Source organism: Procambarus clarkii, chromosome 34, assembly GCF_040958095.1.
Source record: "Procambarus clarkii isolate CNS0578487 chromosome 34, FALCON_Pclarkii_2.0, whole genome shotgun sequence".
In the NCBI taxonomy this organism is placed as follows: Eukaryota; Metazoa; Arthropoda; class Malacostraca; order Decapoda; family Cambaridae; genus Procambarus; species Procambarus clarkii.
Window position 1 is genome coordinate 38,512,101 of NC_091183.1, and position 15,423 is coordinate 38,527,523.

Consider the following 15,423-nt stretch of genomic DNA (forward strand, 5'->3'; position numbering starts at 1 on the left):
AGGTTCAATCCTATTAAAAGGTTTCAATATTTTATCATTCTTGTGATTTCATTGTGCAAGGTGGATGGCTGGACCTCCCTTTTCTGAGGGTCAATCCAAAATGCTATTACATTATTGCTTTGTTTACACTGGAATAAAAGACTAGCAAAACTAAGTTATTTTATCTTAAGCAAGAACAAATAGAGAAAAACCCAGCTTTGAATGTAATAAAATGCCAGTGTCACCAATCGCGGCATGTATATTTTCTAATATGGTCCAATTTTTCAAATGGAATCAAATGTTTATTCATTTGTTACAGCAGGTAACACACTGCTACTACCGACGACGGCCACTTTGTCCTCACAGGACCAAGTCAAGAGTTCTGGACTGCCCAAGGTGAACTTCCCTCAGCTCAATCGCTTCCTTATGTCACCTCTGTGAAGTTCACCTCCAGCCACCAGGGACGCCACACTGGGGTCGATTCTAATCGTACATAAACATTTCGAATACCGTCCGGTCGGTACACAAATAACCATTTAATTCAGACAATTACATACAGGAATCATTTCGTACACATTAAGGACTGGCTTGTGTCCCTTGCTGTTCTCATCTCCCAAGACAGTAATATAACCAAAATGAGATAGAATTTGCTAATAAGTTAATGCGAGTAATCAGATGGTACAATATATAATAATAATGTCTGACCAGCCACATGCCTGAAGCTTGGCAAGCCACAAACCTCCAGCCAGCCGGGTTTTTGATCGAATCATATACAGTGTAACTGTTTCGGAGGGCATTGGCTCAATACACAAAAGTCCAGTTCGTTCACAAACTGGTTTGTATTCAGGAACCCTTTTGTATACACGAGGTGTAGACAAAAACGCACATTTTCTGCGATAGAAGAAAACGCATGCATAGAGTGGGGGACTGTCTTTATTTGTTTAATAATATATAATAGTAATACTGTAATTATTATTAATCTAATTATAATAATTAGAATAATTTTTAAAGTAACATTTATAATAATGATATTTAACATAACATTTATAATATTTATAGTATTAACATTTATATTATAACATTTAATACTAATATCATTTATAATAATATAATAATTCAATAATTATAATAATAATATAATAATTCCAATAATTTATAATATTGTAATAGCCATAATATAATTTATTAAATCTATAATAGATTTGAGTTGTGTAATTGGTTAATAATAGTAATAATTATAAATATAAGAACAATTAGAATATTTATAAATAACATTTATAAATAATATCTGTAATAATTGTAACATTTATAATTACAAAAATTTATATTAGTAGTTATAATATGTTCATAGTATTGTAATAGTAATAATATAATTTATCAAATCAATAATAGATTTAATAAATCCATTACAAGTAAACTACACGTAATTACATGTTCAATTATTTAAAATTACACTAATGCATTTATGAAGGTAATTAGTTACAGTTGATCATGGTATTAAATATCGTAAGACTTTGGGGGTTCTGGCAGAGCACCGTTCCAGCGGTGCACCCCAATACGCCAGGCCAGTTGGCGCGCTTGGAACCCCCCAACCCGAAATGCAAGTGTTAGCTGGCTGCTGTAACAGGCTCTAAGAGGTTAGCAGCCACGTCGCTAACCTGGCACTACTAAGAAAGAACGAGAGGGTCTTTCCTTCCATGCAGCTGTAGCATAAAGTCTTGCCGTTCCAGACTAGTCCAACTCGGGGACCTGAAGAAGGACCTGCAATACAAATGAATAATGATAGGAGTTTGTTGAATACCGGTAAAGTGTGCGCAGCAAAAAGGGCTACAATACACAACTTCAAAAAGCACATTTACTTATAAGAAAATGACTGGGGAAGTCTACTAAACTGGCAGATTTAAACTTTAAATAGACAAAAAGAAAAATTCCTTCCCTTCCATAAGCTCTCCACATATGTCAGTTGCTTAATTTAGAACCTGTACTTGAGGTCGATCTCGAACCCATTGTTGATGTGACGACTTATATTGAATTTTGTAACTAGCTCATCAAGATTGTAACTTGCTTAGCTAAATGAATTGTGGGGTTCAGTCCCTGAGCCCATTATGTGCCTCTGTAACCCTTTCCACTACCGCCCACAAGATGGGTAATGGGGTGCATAATAAATGAACTAAACTAACTTCCATAAGGTCTTATGAAGTGTTAACAAAGGAACCAGCAGTAACACTTAAATATGTAAAAGAAACCCCACAAGAGGAGCTATTACACAAAGAAGGGTTCAATACTTGAGGCAACCGGGATAATCCAAAAGAAATTGCATTAAAATAAATGTGTAACTGTTGGCAAAGGGCATTGCACTGAAGCAAAACTAAACCTTGTTTAAAGGAAGTTATACCTAGATAAGAAAGGTGAGAAAATCAGAAAAAGTCAAATCAAGAAAGTCAAATCAAAAGTCAAAATCAGAAAAAGATGAAATGAACCTGTGGGCTAGGACTTGCAGAGAATAAAACAGGAAGCTGAAAGGGAACTTCAAACTGCGTAGAGAAACCAGGCAAGAGAGGGAACACCGACAACAGAACTGGAAACTGCAGAGAAAAGATGAAGTAATAATTCCTAGCTCTGAAAACGCTGGAAAAGTACAGGATAAGAAAAAATCTCAAAGAAAAGAAGCAAGTAAATAGAATAAAATAAGAAGTCCTTGCACAAACCCCTTAAAGAACAGAAAACAGGAGAGGGGTGTAAGAGTCCTCTAATAGAAACTCAGAAGGGCTTTACTGTGTAACAAGTGTAATAAAGACTACAAAAGAAGAAAAAAAATATCTAACCAAAATTCAGGATTACCTTATGGGTTCTAAAATAGGGTTAAATAAGAATTTAAAAACCAGCGAACCAGCATACAGTGGCAAGCATCAAAATGTCAAAGATTCTACATTAAACGATAGATAGTGCAGGTAGTTGAAACAGTCGGTTTAAAACCCATTATAACTATGGTAAAGACTAAGACTGTTTAGCGAAAAGGAGAAGACTGCCAATATCTTCCAATAACTTGACAGAAGGCCAGTAGGTATAAGAAAATTTCCATAAAAGAAATAGTAATACTTAATTTACTAATGTATAAGAATAACATGAGGCACGGAATGAAAATATGAATGCAAATAAACATGAAGTAATGCGAGAAGTGCCAGTACTGTAAATAATAAAGGAAATGCATGAAATTCTTTAACAATTTCATAGTAATGGGCAAACAGGCATTAAGAATTTGCTAATAAGTTAATGCGAGTAATCAGATGGTACAAGATAATAATACAAAATAATGGCCGACCAGCCACATGCCTGAAGCTCGACAAGCCACAAACCTCTAGCCGGCTGGGCACTGGTCGAATCATATATAACTTTTTTTTTTGTTTTTTTTTTAGATATATACAAGAGTTGTTACATTCTTGTACAGCCACTAGTACGCGTACCTGTTTCGGGCAAGTCCTTAATCCTATGGTCCCTGGAATACGATCCCCTGCCGCGAAGAATCGTTTTTTCATCCAAGTACACATTTTACTGTTGCGTTAAACAGAGGCTACAGTTAAGGAATTGCGCCCAGTAAATTCTCCCCGGCCAGGATACGAACCCATGAGGGAGGGCGTCGGTTCAGTACACAAAAGCCCAGTTCATTCACAAACCGGCTTGTATTCAGGAACCCTTTTGCACACACAAAAAACCGTAGTTGCACACTTTATTGATTTTTGCCGCCAGATAGTTCATCAAGCATCCCCTATTCAACCAGCGAGTGGTAGTTTATTGTGCACCCCGAAGCCTGACTTAACCGGAGCCCGACCAGTTGTGTAACCGCAAGCCTAGCATGAACGAACCGAACAAACAACCTCTGAAGCACAACCATGTACGTACAGAAGTCCGACCATGCACAACCCATAGCCCAAATGACACCCCTCGAGCCCGACTAGTTATTTAACCGGAGCCCGACCAGTTGTGTAACCAAAAGCCTAGCAAGTATACATCTCTTCCAACCCCCCAACAAGCTAAACAGCCCTAAAGCCCAATCAAAATCCATTCCTAGCTCGACCAAACTAGTCTCTTCTTAGCCCTACCTAAAACCTTCCACTTGCCCTAGAAACCAACTATGGAGCCATAGCAAAAAAAAAAAATGAGCTATGTACAAAAAAGAAACCTGGATTTCTAGCAAACATAAGTATAGAGCCCTAGCAGACAACCCTAAAGCACAACCATGCACGACCGAAGATCGACCATGCACAACCCGAAGCCCAAATGACACCCCCGGAGCCCGACCAGTTATGTAACCGGAGCCCGCCAGTTATGTAACCGGAGCCCGACCAGTTATATATCCGGAGCCCGACCAGTTGTGTAATCGGAGCCCGACCAGTTGTGTAACCGGATCCCGACCAGTTGTGACCAAAGCCCTACCAGTTGTGTAACCGGACCCCCTACAAGTTGTGTAACCAGACCCCGACCAGTTGTCTAATCAAAAGCCTAGCAAGCATACATCTCATCCTACCCCTGACCAAGCTAAACAGCCCCAGAGCCCAATCAAAATCTATTCCTAGCTCGACCAAACAAAAGTATCCTTAGCCCTACCTAAAACCTTCCAATTGCCTTAGAAACCAACTATGGAGCCATAGCAAAAAAAAAATTGAGCTATATACGAAAAAAGAAACCCGAATTTCTAGCAAACATATAAGTATAGATCCCTAGCAGACAACCTTAGAGCACAACCATGCACGACCGAAGCCCGACCATGCACAACCCGAAGCCCAAATGACACCCCCGGAGCCCGACCAGTTATGTAACCGGAGCCCGCCAGTTATGTAACCGGAGCCCGACCAGTTATATATCCGGAGCCCGACCAGTTGTGTAATCGGAGCCCGACCAGTTGTGTAACCGGATCCCGACCAGTTGTGACCAAAGCCCTACCAGTTGTGTAACCGGAGCCCGATCAGTTGTGTAACTGAAAGCCTATCAGTTGTGTAACCAGACCCCGACCAGTTGTCTAATCAAAAGCCTAGCAAGTATACATCTCTTCCAACCCCCCAACAAGCTAAACAGCCCCAGAGCACAATCAAAATCCATTCCTAGCTCGACCAAACAAAAGTCTTCTTAGCACTACCTAAAACCTTCCACTTGCCCTAGAAACCAACTATGGAGCCATAGCAAAAAAAAATGAGCTATGTACAAAAAGGAAACCTGGATTTCTAGCAAACATAAGTATAGAGCCCTAGCAGACAACCCTAGAGCACAACCATACACGACCGAAGCCCGACCATGCACAACCCGAAGCCCAAATGACACCCCCGGAGCCCGACCAGTTATGTAACCGGAGCCCGCCAGTTATGTAACCGGAGCCCGACCAGTTATATATCCGGAGCCCGACCAGTTGTGTAATCGGAGCCCGACCAGTTGTGTAACCGGATCCCGACCAGTTGTGACCAAAGCCCTACCAGTTGTGTAACCGGAGCCCTACCAGTTGTGTAACCGGACCCCCTACAAGTTGTGTAACCAGACCCCGACCAGTTGTCTAATCAAAAGTCTAGCAAGCATACATCTCATCCTACCCCTGACCAAGCTAAACAGCCCCAGAGCCCAATCAAAATCCATTCCTAGCTCGACCAAACAAAAGTCTCCTTAGCCCTACCTAAAACCTTCCACTTGCCTTAGAAACCAACTATGGAGCCATAGCAAAAAAAAATTGAGCTATATACGAAAAAAGAAACCCGAATTTCTAGCAAACATATAAGTATAGATCCCTAGCAGACAACCTTAGAGCACAACCATGCACGACCGAAGCCCGACCATGCACAACCCGAAGCCCAAATGACACCCCCGGAGCCCGACCAGTTATGTAACCGGAGCCCGCCAGTTATGTAACCGGAGCCCGACCAGTTATATATCCGGAGCCCGACCAGTTGTGTAATCGGAGCCCGACCAGTTGTGTAACCGGATCCCGACCAGTTGTGACCAAAGCCCTACCAGTTGTGTAACCGGAGCCCGATCAGTTGTGTAACTGAAAGCCTATCAGTTGTGTAACCAGACCCCGACCAGTTGTCTAATCAAAAGCCTAGCAAGTATACATCTCTTCCAACCCCCCAACAAGCTAAACAGCCCCAGAGCACAATCAAAATCCATTCCTAGCTCGACCAAACAAAAGTCTTCTTAGCACTACCTAAAACCTTCCACTTGCCCTAGAAACCAACTATGGAGCCATAGCAAAAAAAAATGAGCTATGTACAAAAAGGAAACCTGGATTTCTAGCAAACATAAGTATAGAGCCCTAGCTGACAACCCTAGAGCACAGCCATGCACGACCGAAGCCCGACCATGCACAACCCGAAGCCCAAATGACACCCCCGGAGCCCGACCAGTTATGTAACCGGAGCCCGCCAGTTATGTAACCGGAGCCCGACCAGTTATATATCCGGAGCCCGACCAGTTGTGTAATCGGAGCCCGACCAGTTGTGTAACCGGATCCCGACCAGTTGTGACCAAAGCCCTACCAGTTGTGTAACCGGACCCCCTACAAGTTGTGTAACCAGACCCCGACCAGTTGTCTAATCAAAAGCCTAGCAAGCATACATCTCATCCAACCCCTGACCAAGCTTAAGAGCCCCAGAGCCCAATCAAAATCCATTCCTAGCTCGACCAAACAAAAGTCTCCTTAGCCCTACCTAAAACCTTCCACTTGCCTTACAAACCAACTATGGAGCCATAGCAAAAAAAAAAAAAAATTGAGCTATATACGAAAAAAGAAACCCGAATTTCTAGCAAACATATAAGTATAGATCCCTAGCAGACAACCTTAGAGCACAACCATGCACGACCGAAGCCCGACCATGCACAACCCGAAGCCCAAATGACACCCCCGGAGCCCGACCAGTTATGTAACCGGAGCCCGACCAGTTGTGTAATCGGAGCCCGACCAGTTGTGTAATCGGAGCCCGATCAGTTGTGTAACTGAAAGCCTATCAGTTGTGTAACCACACCCCGACCAGTTGTCTAATCAAAAGCCTAGCAAGTATACATCTCTTCCAACCCCCCAACAAGCTAAACAGCCCCAGAGCCCAATCAAAATCCATTCCTAGCTCGACCAAACAAAAGTCTTCTTAGCACTACCTAAAACCTTCCACTTGCCCTAGAAACCAACTATGGAGCCATAGCAAAAAAATGAGCTATGTACAAAAAGGAAACCTGGATTTCTAGCAAACATAAGTATAGAGCCCTAGCAGACAACCCTAGAGCACAACCATGCACGACCGAAGCCCGACCATGCACAACCCGAAGCCCAAATGACACCCCCGGAGCCCGACCAGTTATGTAACCGGAGCCCGCCAGTTATGTAACCGGAGCCCGACCAGTTATATATCCGGAGCCCGACCAGTTGTGTAATCGGAGCCCGACCAGTTGTGTAATCGGAGCCCGACCAGTTGTGTAACCGGATCCCGACCAGTTGTGACCAAAGCCCTACCAGTTGTGTAACCGGAGCCCTACCAGTTGTGTAACCGGACCCCCTACAAGTTGTGTAACCAGACCCCGACCAGTTGTCTAATCAAAAGCCTAGCAAGCATACATCTCATCCAACCCCTGACCAAGCTAAACAGCCCCAGAGCCCAATCAAAATCTATTCCTAGCTCGACCAAACAAAAGTATCCTTAGCCCTACCTAAAACCTTCCAATTGCCTTAGAAACCAACTATGGAGCCATAGCAAAAAAAAAATTGAGCTATATACGAAAAAAGAAACCCGAATTTCTAGCAAACATATAAGTATAGATCCCTAGCAGACAACCTTAGAGCACAACCATGCACGACCGAAGCCCGACCATGCACAACCCGAAGCCCAAATGACACCCCCGGAGCCCGACCAGTTATGTAACCGGAGCCCGCCAGTTATGTAACCGGAGCCCGACCAGTTATATATCCGGAGCCCGACCAGTTGTGTAATCGGAGCCCGACCAGTTGTGTAACCGGATCCCGACCAGTTGTGACCAAAGCCCTACCAGTTGTGTAACCGGAGCCCGATCAGTTGTGTAACTGAAAGCTTATCAGTTGTGTAACCAGACCCCGACCAGTTGTCTAATCAAAAGCCTAGCAAGTATACATCTCTTCCAACCCCCCAACAAGCTAAACAGCCCCAGAGCACAATCAAAATCCATTCCTAGCTCGACCAAACAAAAGTCTTCTTAGCACTACCTAAAACCTTCCACTTGCCCTAGAAACCAACTATGGAGCCATAGCAAAAAAAATGAGCTATGTACAAAAAGGAAACCTGGATTTCTAGCAAACATAAGTATAGAGCCCTAGCAGACAACCCTAGAGCACAACCATGCACGACCGAAGCCCGACCATGCACAACCCGAAGCCCAAATGACACCCCCGGAGCCCGACCAGTTATGTAACCGGAGCCCGCCAGTTATGTAACCGGAGCCCGACCAGTTATATATCCGGAGCCCGACCAGTTGTGTAATCGGAGCCCGACCAGTTGTGTAACCGGATCCCGACCAGTTGTGACCAAAGCCCTACCAGTTGTGTAACCGGAGCCCTACCAGTTGTGTAACCGGACCCCCTACAAGTTGTGTAACCAGACCCCGACCAGTTGTCTAATCAAAAGCCTAGCAAGCATACATCTCATCCAACCCCTGACCAAGCTAAACAGCCCCAGAGCCCAATCAAAATCCATTCCTAGCTCGACCAAACAAAAGTCTCCTTAGCCCTACCTAAAACCTTCCACTTGCCTTAGAAACCAACTATGGAGCCATAGCAAAAAAAAATTGAGCTATATACGAAAAAAGAAACCCGAATTTCTAGCAAACATATAAGTATAGATCCCTAGCAGACAACCTTAGAGCACAACCATGCACGACCGAAGCCCGACCATGCACAACCCGAAGCCCAAATGACACCCCCGGAGCCCGACCAGTTATGTAACCGGAGCCCGCCAGTTATGTAACCGGAGCCCGACCAGTTATATATCCGGAGCCCGACCAGTTGTGTAATCGGAGCCCGACCAGTTGTGTAATCGGAGTCCGACCAGTTGTGTAACCGGATCCCGACCAGTTGTGACCAAAGCCCTACCAGTTGTGTAACCGGAGCCCTACCAGTTGTGTAACCGGAGCCCTACCAGTTGTGTAACCGGACCCCCTACAAGTTGTGTAACAAGACCGCGACCAGTTGTCTAATCAAAAGCCTAGCAAGCTTACATCTCATCCAACCCCTGACCAAGCTAAACAGCCCCAAAGCCCAATCAAAATCCATTCCTAGCTCGACCAAACAAAAGTCTCCTTAGCCCTACCTAAAACCTTCCAATTGCCTTAGAAACCAACTATGGAGCCATAGCAAAAAAAAAAAATTGAGCTATATACGAAAAAAGAAACCCGAATTTCTAGCAAACATATAAGTATAGATCCCTAGCAGACAACCTTAGAACACAACCATGCACGACCGAAGCCCGACCATGCACAACCCGAAGCCCAAATGACACCCCCGGAGCCCGACCAGTTATGTAACCGGAGCCCGACCAGTTGTGTAATCGGAGCCCGACCAGTTGTGTAACCGAAGCCCGATCAGTTGTGTAACTGAAAGCCTATCAGTTGTGTAACCACACCCCGACCAGTTGTCTAATCAAAAGCCTAGCAAGTATACATCTCTTCCAACCCCCCAACAAGCTAAACAGCCCCAGAGCCCAATCAAAATCCATTCCTAGCTCGACCAAACAAAAGTCTTCTTAGCACTACCTAAAACCTTCCACTTGCCCTAGAAACCAACTATGGAGCCATAGCAAAAAAATGAGCTATGTACAAAAAGGAAACCTGGATTTCTAGCAAACATAAGTATAGAGCCCTAGCAGACAACCCTAGAGCACAACCATGCACGACCGAAGCCCGACCATGCACAACCCGAAGCCCAAATGACACCCCCGGAGCCCGACCAGTTATGTAACCGGAGCCCGCCAGTTATGTAACCGGAGCCCGACCAGTTATATATCCGGAGCCCGACCAGTTGTGTAATCGGAGCCCGACCAGTTGTGTAACCGGATCCCGACCAGTTGTGACCAAAGCCCTACCAGTTGTGTAACCGGAGCCCTACCAGTTGTGTAACCGGACCCCCTACAAGTTGTGTAACCAGACCCCGACCAGTTGTCTAATCAAAAGCCTAGCAAGCTTACATCTCATCCAACCCCTGACCAAGCTAAACAGCCCCAAAGCCCAATCAAAATCCATTCCTAGCTCGACCAAACAAAAGTCTCCTTAGCCCTACCTAAAACCTTCCAATTGCCTTAGAAACCAACTATGGAGCCATAGCAAAAAAAAAAAAATTGAGCTATATACGAAAAAAGAAACCCGAATTTCTAGCAAACATATAAGTATAGATCCCTAGCAGACAACCTTAGAACACAACCATGCACGACCGAAGCCCGACCATGCACAACCCGAAGCCCAAATGACACCCCCGGAGCCCGACCAGTTATGTAACCGGAGCCCGACCAGTTGTGTAATCGGAGCCCGACCAGTTGTGTAACCGAAGCCCGATCAGTTGTGTAACAAAGCCTATCAGTTGTGTAACCACACCCCGACCAGTTGTCTAATCAAAAGCCTAGCAAGTATACATCTCTTCCAACCCCCCAACAAGCTAAACAGCCCCAGAGCCCAATCAAAATCCATTCCTAGCTCGACCAAACAAAAGTCTTCTTAGCACTACCTAAAACCTTCCACTTGCCCTAGAAACCAACTATGGAGCCATAGCAAAAAAATGAGCTATGTACAAAAAGGAAACCTGGATTTCTAGCAAACATAAGTATAGAGCCCTAGCAGACAACCCTAGAGCACAACCATGCACGACCGAAGCCCGACCATGCACAACCCGAAGCCCAAATGACACCCCCGGAGCCCGACCAGTTATGTAACCGGAGCCCGCCAGTTATGTAACCGGAGCCCGACCAGTTATATATCCGGAGCCCGACCAGTTGTGTAATCGGATCCCGACCAGTTGTGTAACCGGATCCCGACCAGTTGTGACCAAAGCCCTACCAGTTGTGTAACCGGAGCCCTACCAGTTGTGTAACCGGAGCCCTACCAGTTGTGTAACCGGAGCCCCTACAAGTTGTGTAACAAGACCCCGACCAGTTGTCTAATCAAAAGCCTAGCAAGCATACATCTCATCCAACCCCTGACCAAGCTAAACAGCCCCAGAGCCCAATCAAAATCCATTCCTAGCTCGACCAAACAAAAGTCTCCTTAGCCCTACCTAAAACCTTCCACTTGCCTTAGAAACCAACTATGGAGCCATAGCAAAAAAAAAAATTGAGCTATATACGAAAAAAGAAACCCGAATTTCTAGCAAACATAAGTATAGATTCCTAGCAGACAACCTTAGAGCACAACCATGCACGACCGAAGCCCGACCATGCACAACCCGAAGCCCAAATGACACCCCCGGAGCCCGACCAGTTATGTAACCGGAGCCCGACCAGTTGTGTAATCGGAGCCCGACCAGTTGTGTAACCGAAGCCCGATCAGTTGTGTAACTGAAAGCCTATCAGTTGTGTAACCAGACCCCGACCAGTTGTCTAATCAAAAGCCTAGCAAGTATACATCTCTTCCAACCCCCCAACAAGCTAAACAGCCCCAGAGCCCAATCAAAATCCATTCCTAGCTCGACCAAACAAAAGTCTTCTTAGCACTACCTAAAACCTTCCACTTGCCCTAGAAACCAACTATGGAGCCATAGCAAAAAAAAATGAGCTATGTACAAAAAGGAAACCTGGATTTCTAGCAAACATAAGTATAGAGCCCTAGCAGACAACCCTAGAGCACAACCATGCACGACCGAAGCCCGACCATGCACAACCCGAAGCCCAAATGACACCCCCGGAGCCCGACCAGTTATGTAACCGGAGCCCGCCAGTTATGTAACCGGAGCCCGACCAGTTATATATCCGGAGCCCGACCAGTTGTGTAATCGGAGCCCGACCAGTTGTGTAACCGGATCCCGACCAGTTGTGACCAAAGCCCTACCAGTTGTGTAACCGGAGCCCTACCAGTTGTGTAACCGGAGCCCTACCAGTTGTGTAACCGGAGCCCTACCAGTTGTGTAACCGGACCCCCTACAAGTTGTGTAACATGACCCCGACCAGTTGTGTAACAAGACCCCGACCAGTTGTCTAATCAAAAGCCTAGCAAGCATACATCTTATCCAACCCCCCAACAAGCTAAACAGCCCCAGAGCCCAATCAAAATCCATTCCTAGCTCGACCAAACAAAAGTCTCCTTAGCCCTACCTAAAACCTTCCACTTGCCTTAGAAACCAACTATGGAGCCATAGCAAAAGAAAAATTGAGCTATATACGAAGAAAGAAACTCGAATTTTTAGCAAACATATAAGTATAGATCCCTAGCAGACAACCTTAGAGCACAACCATGCACGACCGAAGCCCGACCATGCACAACCCGAAGCCCAAATGACACCCCGGAGCCCGACCAGTTAAGTAACCAGAGCCCGATCAGTTATATATCCGTAGCCCGACCAGTTGTGGAACCGGACCCTGACCAGTTGAGTAACCAAAAGCCTAGCAAGCTAATATCTCATCCAACCCCCCACCAATGTGCTAAGTGGGGCGCCACAGGAGTCCATTTTGGGTGCCAACCCTTTTTTGTCATATAGATAATGACATAAGAATATTACAAACCACATCAAATTTGCAAATGACAGTAAAATCTATGGTAAAGTGGGAAGTGAAAGTCATATTGAAACCTTATAAAAAAATCTACATGAACTCCACAAATGGTCAGATTACTTTTTAATGTCGATAAATGCAAGACCTTGCATGTGGGGCATAACAACCCACGTCACAACTACCAACCTGACAGCACTACATTTCAACAGATGTATGAAGAAAAGGACCTTGGAGTCAGAATCCATCTACGTGAGGCATAACAATACACAACACAACTACCAAATCATCAACATTATCATTGGAGTCAGAATCCACCAATCACTGATAGTTGTACAACAAGTGGGAGCGGCAGTAAAAAAGCAAACCAAACCCTGGGAATAATCATGAGTACCTATACCTTCAAGAAAAAGAAAGTAGACCTTCAATTGTGTACGTTTCTGGTGCGCCCCCCACATGAATTATTGCATCCAGGCGTGGAAACCTCATCTTCAGAAAGACATAGCTGCTCTGGAGCCATGTTTTACCAGAGCTATGGAGCTATGTCTTACGACAAAAATCATACCAGAGCTTAGTCATCTCGTATCAGAAACGGTTGAGGGCCACAGGGCTAACAACACTGCAAACCAGGCATGACAGAGCGGACTTCATAGAAGCCATTAAAATACTAAATTTGGAGGATGTCGATCAGGACAATGTCTTCAAAAGGTCAGTTGTTAAACAAAGAGCAACGGGTTCCAACTCAACAAGCCAGAATAGTTTTTCACCCATAGGGTTGTAAACCCGTGGAACCGCCTACCTGCCGATGCCGTAAACGCCAAAATGTGCTGGGTTTTAAAATACAGCTGGAAAAGATCAGGGCAAATGGGGGGGACCTGTGACAAGCCGCCGGCTTACTGTCCTCAACGAGCCATTAGTGTTAGTGGACCTTCAGGTAAATTCAGTTTCTGGAGGGGTGTCCCCGCTCCTTCCCGTTCCCATGTGCATGGGAAATAGGCTTACAGGTTCCGGAAGATGAGAGGAAATGTCAGCACTGTGGAGAAATGCCCGACAGACCACTGGAACATTATCTAACACAGTGCACAGTTACAATCCCATTAAGATTTCAACTTAGATTCAACAGAGCAGTTGTTTAACACGTGGGACAAAATCTTACTGAAGCGACCATACGAGTCAAATACTCATACTCCGCCCAAGTAAAACAACACTTAGTGTTGCTTGCAATCTTTCTAACAAACGTGACCTAACTTAAGCTAACTTTTAACTTAACCTTCCATTTATCTTTCTTTTTATTCTGTTCATTGTTTTCTCTTACGTTCCCTTACTATCCTCTTATTCCTATTACTATCTCCTCATTCGGTTGTTATAATAGGAGCTGCCTCGTATGGATCAATAGGCCCTCTGCAGTTCTTATTCCTAATACTATCCCCCTCTACTACACCTTACTTTGTTCCTCACCTCTCTCTCGCTTGTGTATTGCCGGCATCTACTTCCTCTTCACAATCGACTTGAGAATGGTCCAAGTTCATGGTCCAGGACGGACCGAAACGTCGTCGTCCCTTCACCTTCCAGTGTGTGGTCTGGTCAACAACAATTAGCGGGCCAGCCAGAGGCTTAGGGCCCGCGCAGGAATATCCCTGAAAAAAAATAAAATTAAAATAATAAAAATAAAATTTTATAAAAATAAAATATAAAAAAAAAATAAAAAAAAAATAAAAAAATAATAAATAAAAATTAAAAAAATTAAATACTATCGCTTGACACTAAACTTAATTTTTAAACTATTAACTTGAAATATTACATTATACGTGAGAATAATTTTGAATACCCAGTGAGATAAAATTGAGTTGGGCGGCCGCGTAGGCGCGCCTGGCCTGAGGACAGGCAACTGTAAATGCTTCACCCTACACATACTTCAAGTGCAAATAATTGCCAACAAAACCTAAATACCGAACCTACTATACGCCTAGTTAAACATAGAATATAAAATTAATCTATACACGATAAAAACTATTTTTAATACACAGGACATAAAAATCGATAATAAATGCGACTTGGGAGGGGGGGGGGGTCGACCGCCGCGTTAACGAGCCTTGCCTGACGACGGGGTTGTTTAACACTGGGGAAGTGTATTCTACATAATATCCTACCCATATAATGTTGGTAAATCATGATCCTCAAAATCTTCCACAATATCCGAGAGAGGACAGACTATTTAGCATTAGTGTAATACAAACATTTGAATACTACAGAACCCAGATGAAAAAAACAATGACCCTCGGAGACATTACAAAAAACTCAATGTTATTATAGCGAATAAATATATAATGCATTAAGCACTGTAGGTAGACTATATATATATTCATGCGTACCTCCCAACTGCTCAGGATATAATAGTAAAAAAAAAAAAAAAAAAAAAAAAAAATTACCAGCCTTTCCTACACGGGAGCGACGTACCTCACACCACGGCTGCTTCCTGACGACTGACGGCGCCATAGTGACCCGCAAGCGACCAACCGACCCAGAGACCCCCTGCCTAAAATTATTTGAACGCCATATTGAAATTCCTAGCTTATAGCGCTAGGAGTGTGTAAATTAATACTTATATGCATTAAAGGCCTTTCTAAAAAAATTTATAGATCTGAATATCATATATTGTCTAACAAACGAATTATTTAACTTAATATTTTAATTATGCCAGAGATAAGTGTCATCGCACACAAGAAGATTTGTCAGCTGATTTTTTTTATTTTTTTTA

At 44.1% G+C, this 15,423-nt stretch overlaps 1 long non-coding RNA gene across 1 annotated transcript; it reads right to left on the minus strand.

Moving 5' to 3' along the window:
• Nucleotides 1-1,321: 1,321 nt before the first annotated feature.
• LOC138370974 (uncharacterized) lies at nucleotides 1,322-15,144 on the minus strand. Its single transcript, XR_011230284.1, has 3 exons — nucleotides 15,095-15,144; nucleotides 14,124-14,302; nucleotides 1,322-1,740 (listed from the first exon to the last, which is right to left on the minus strand). It is a non-coding gene; the product is annotated as an uncharacterized lncRNA (long non-coding RNA).
• Nucleotides 15,145-15,423: the final 279 nt, after the last annotated feature.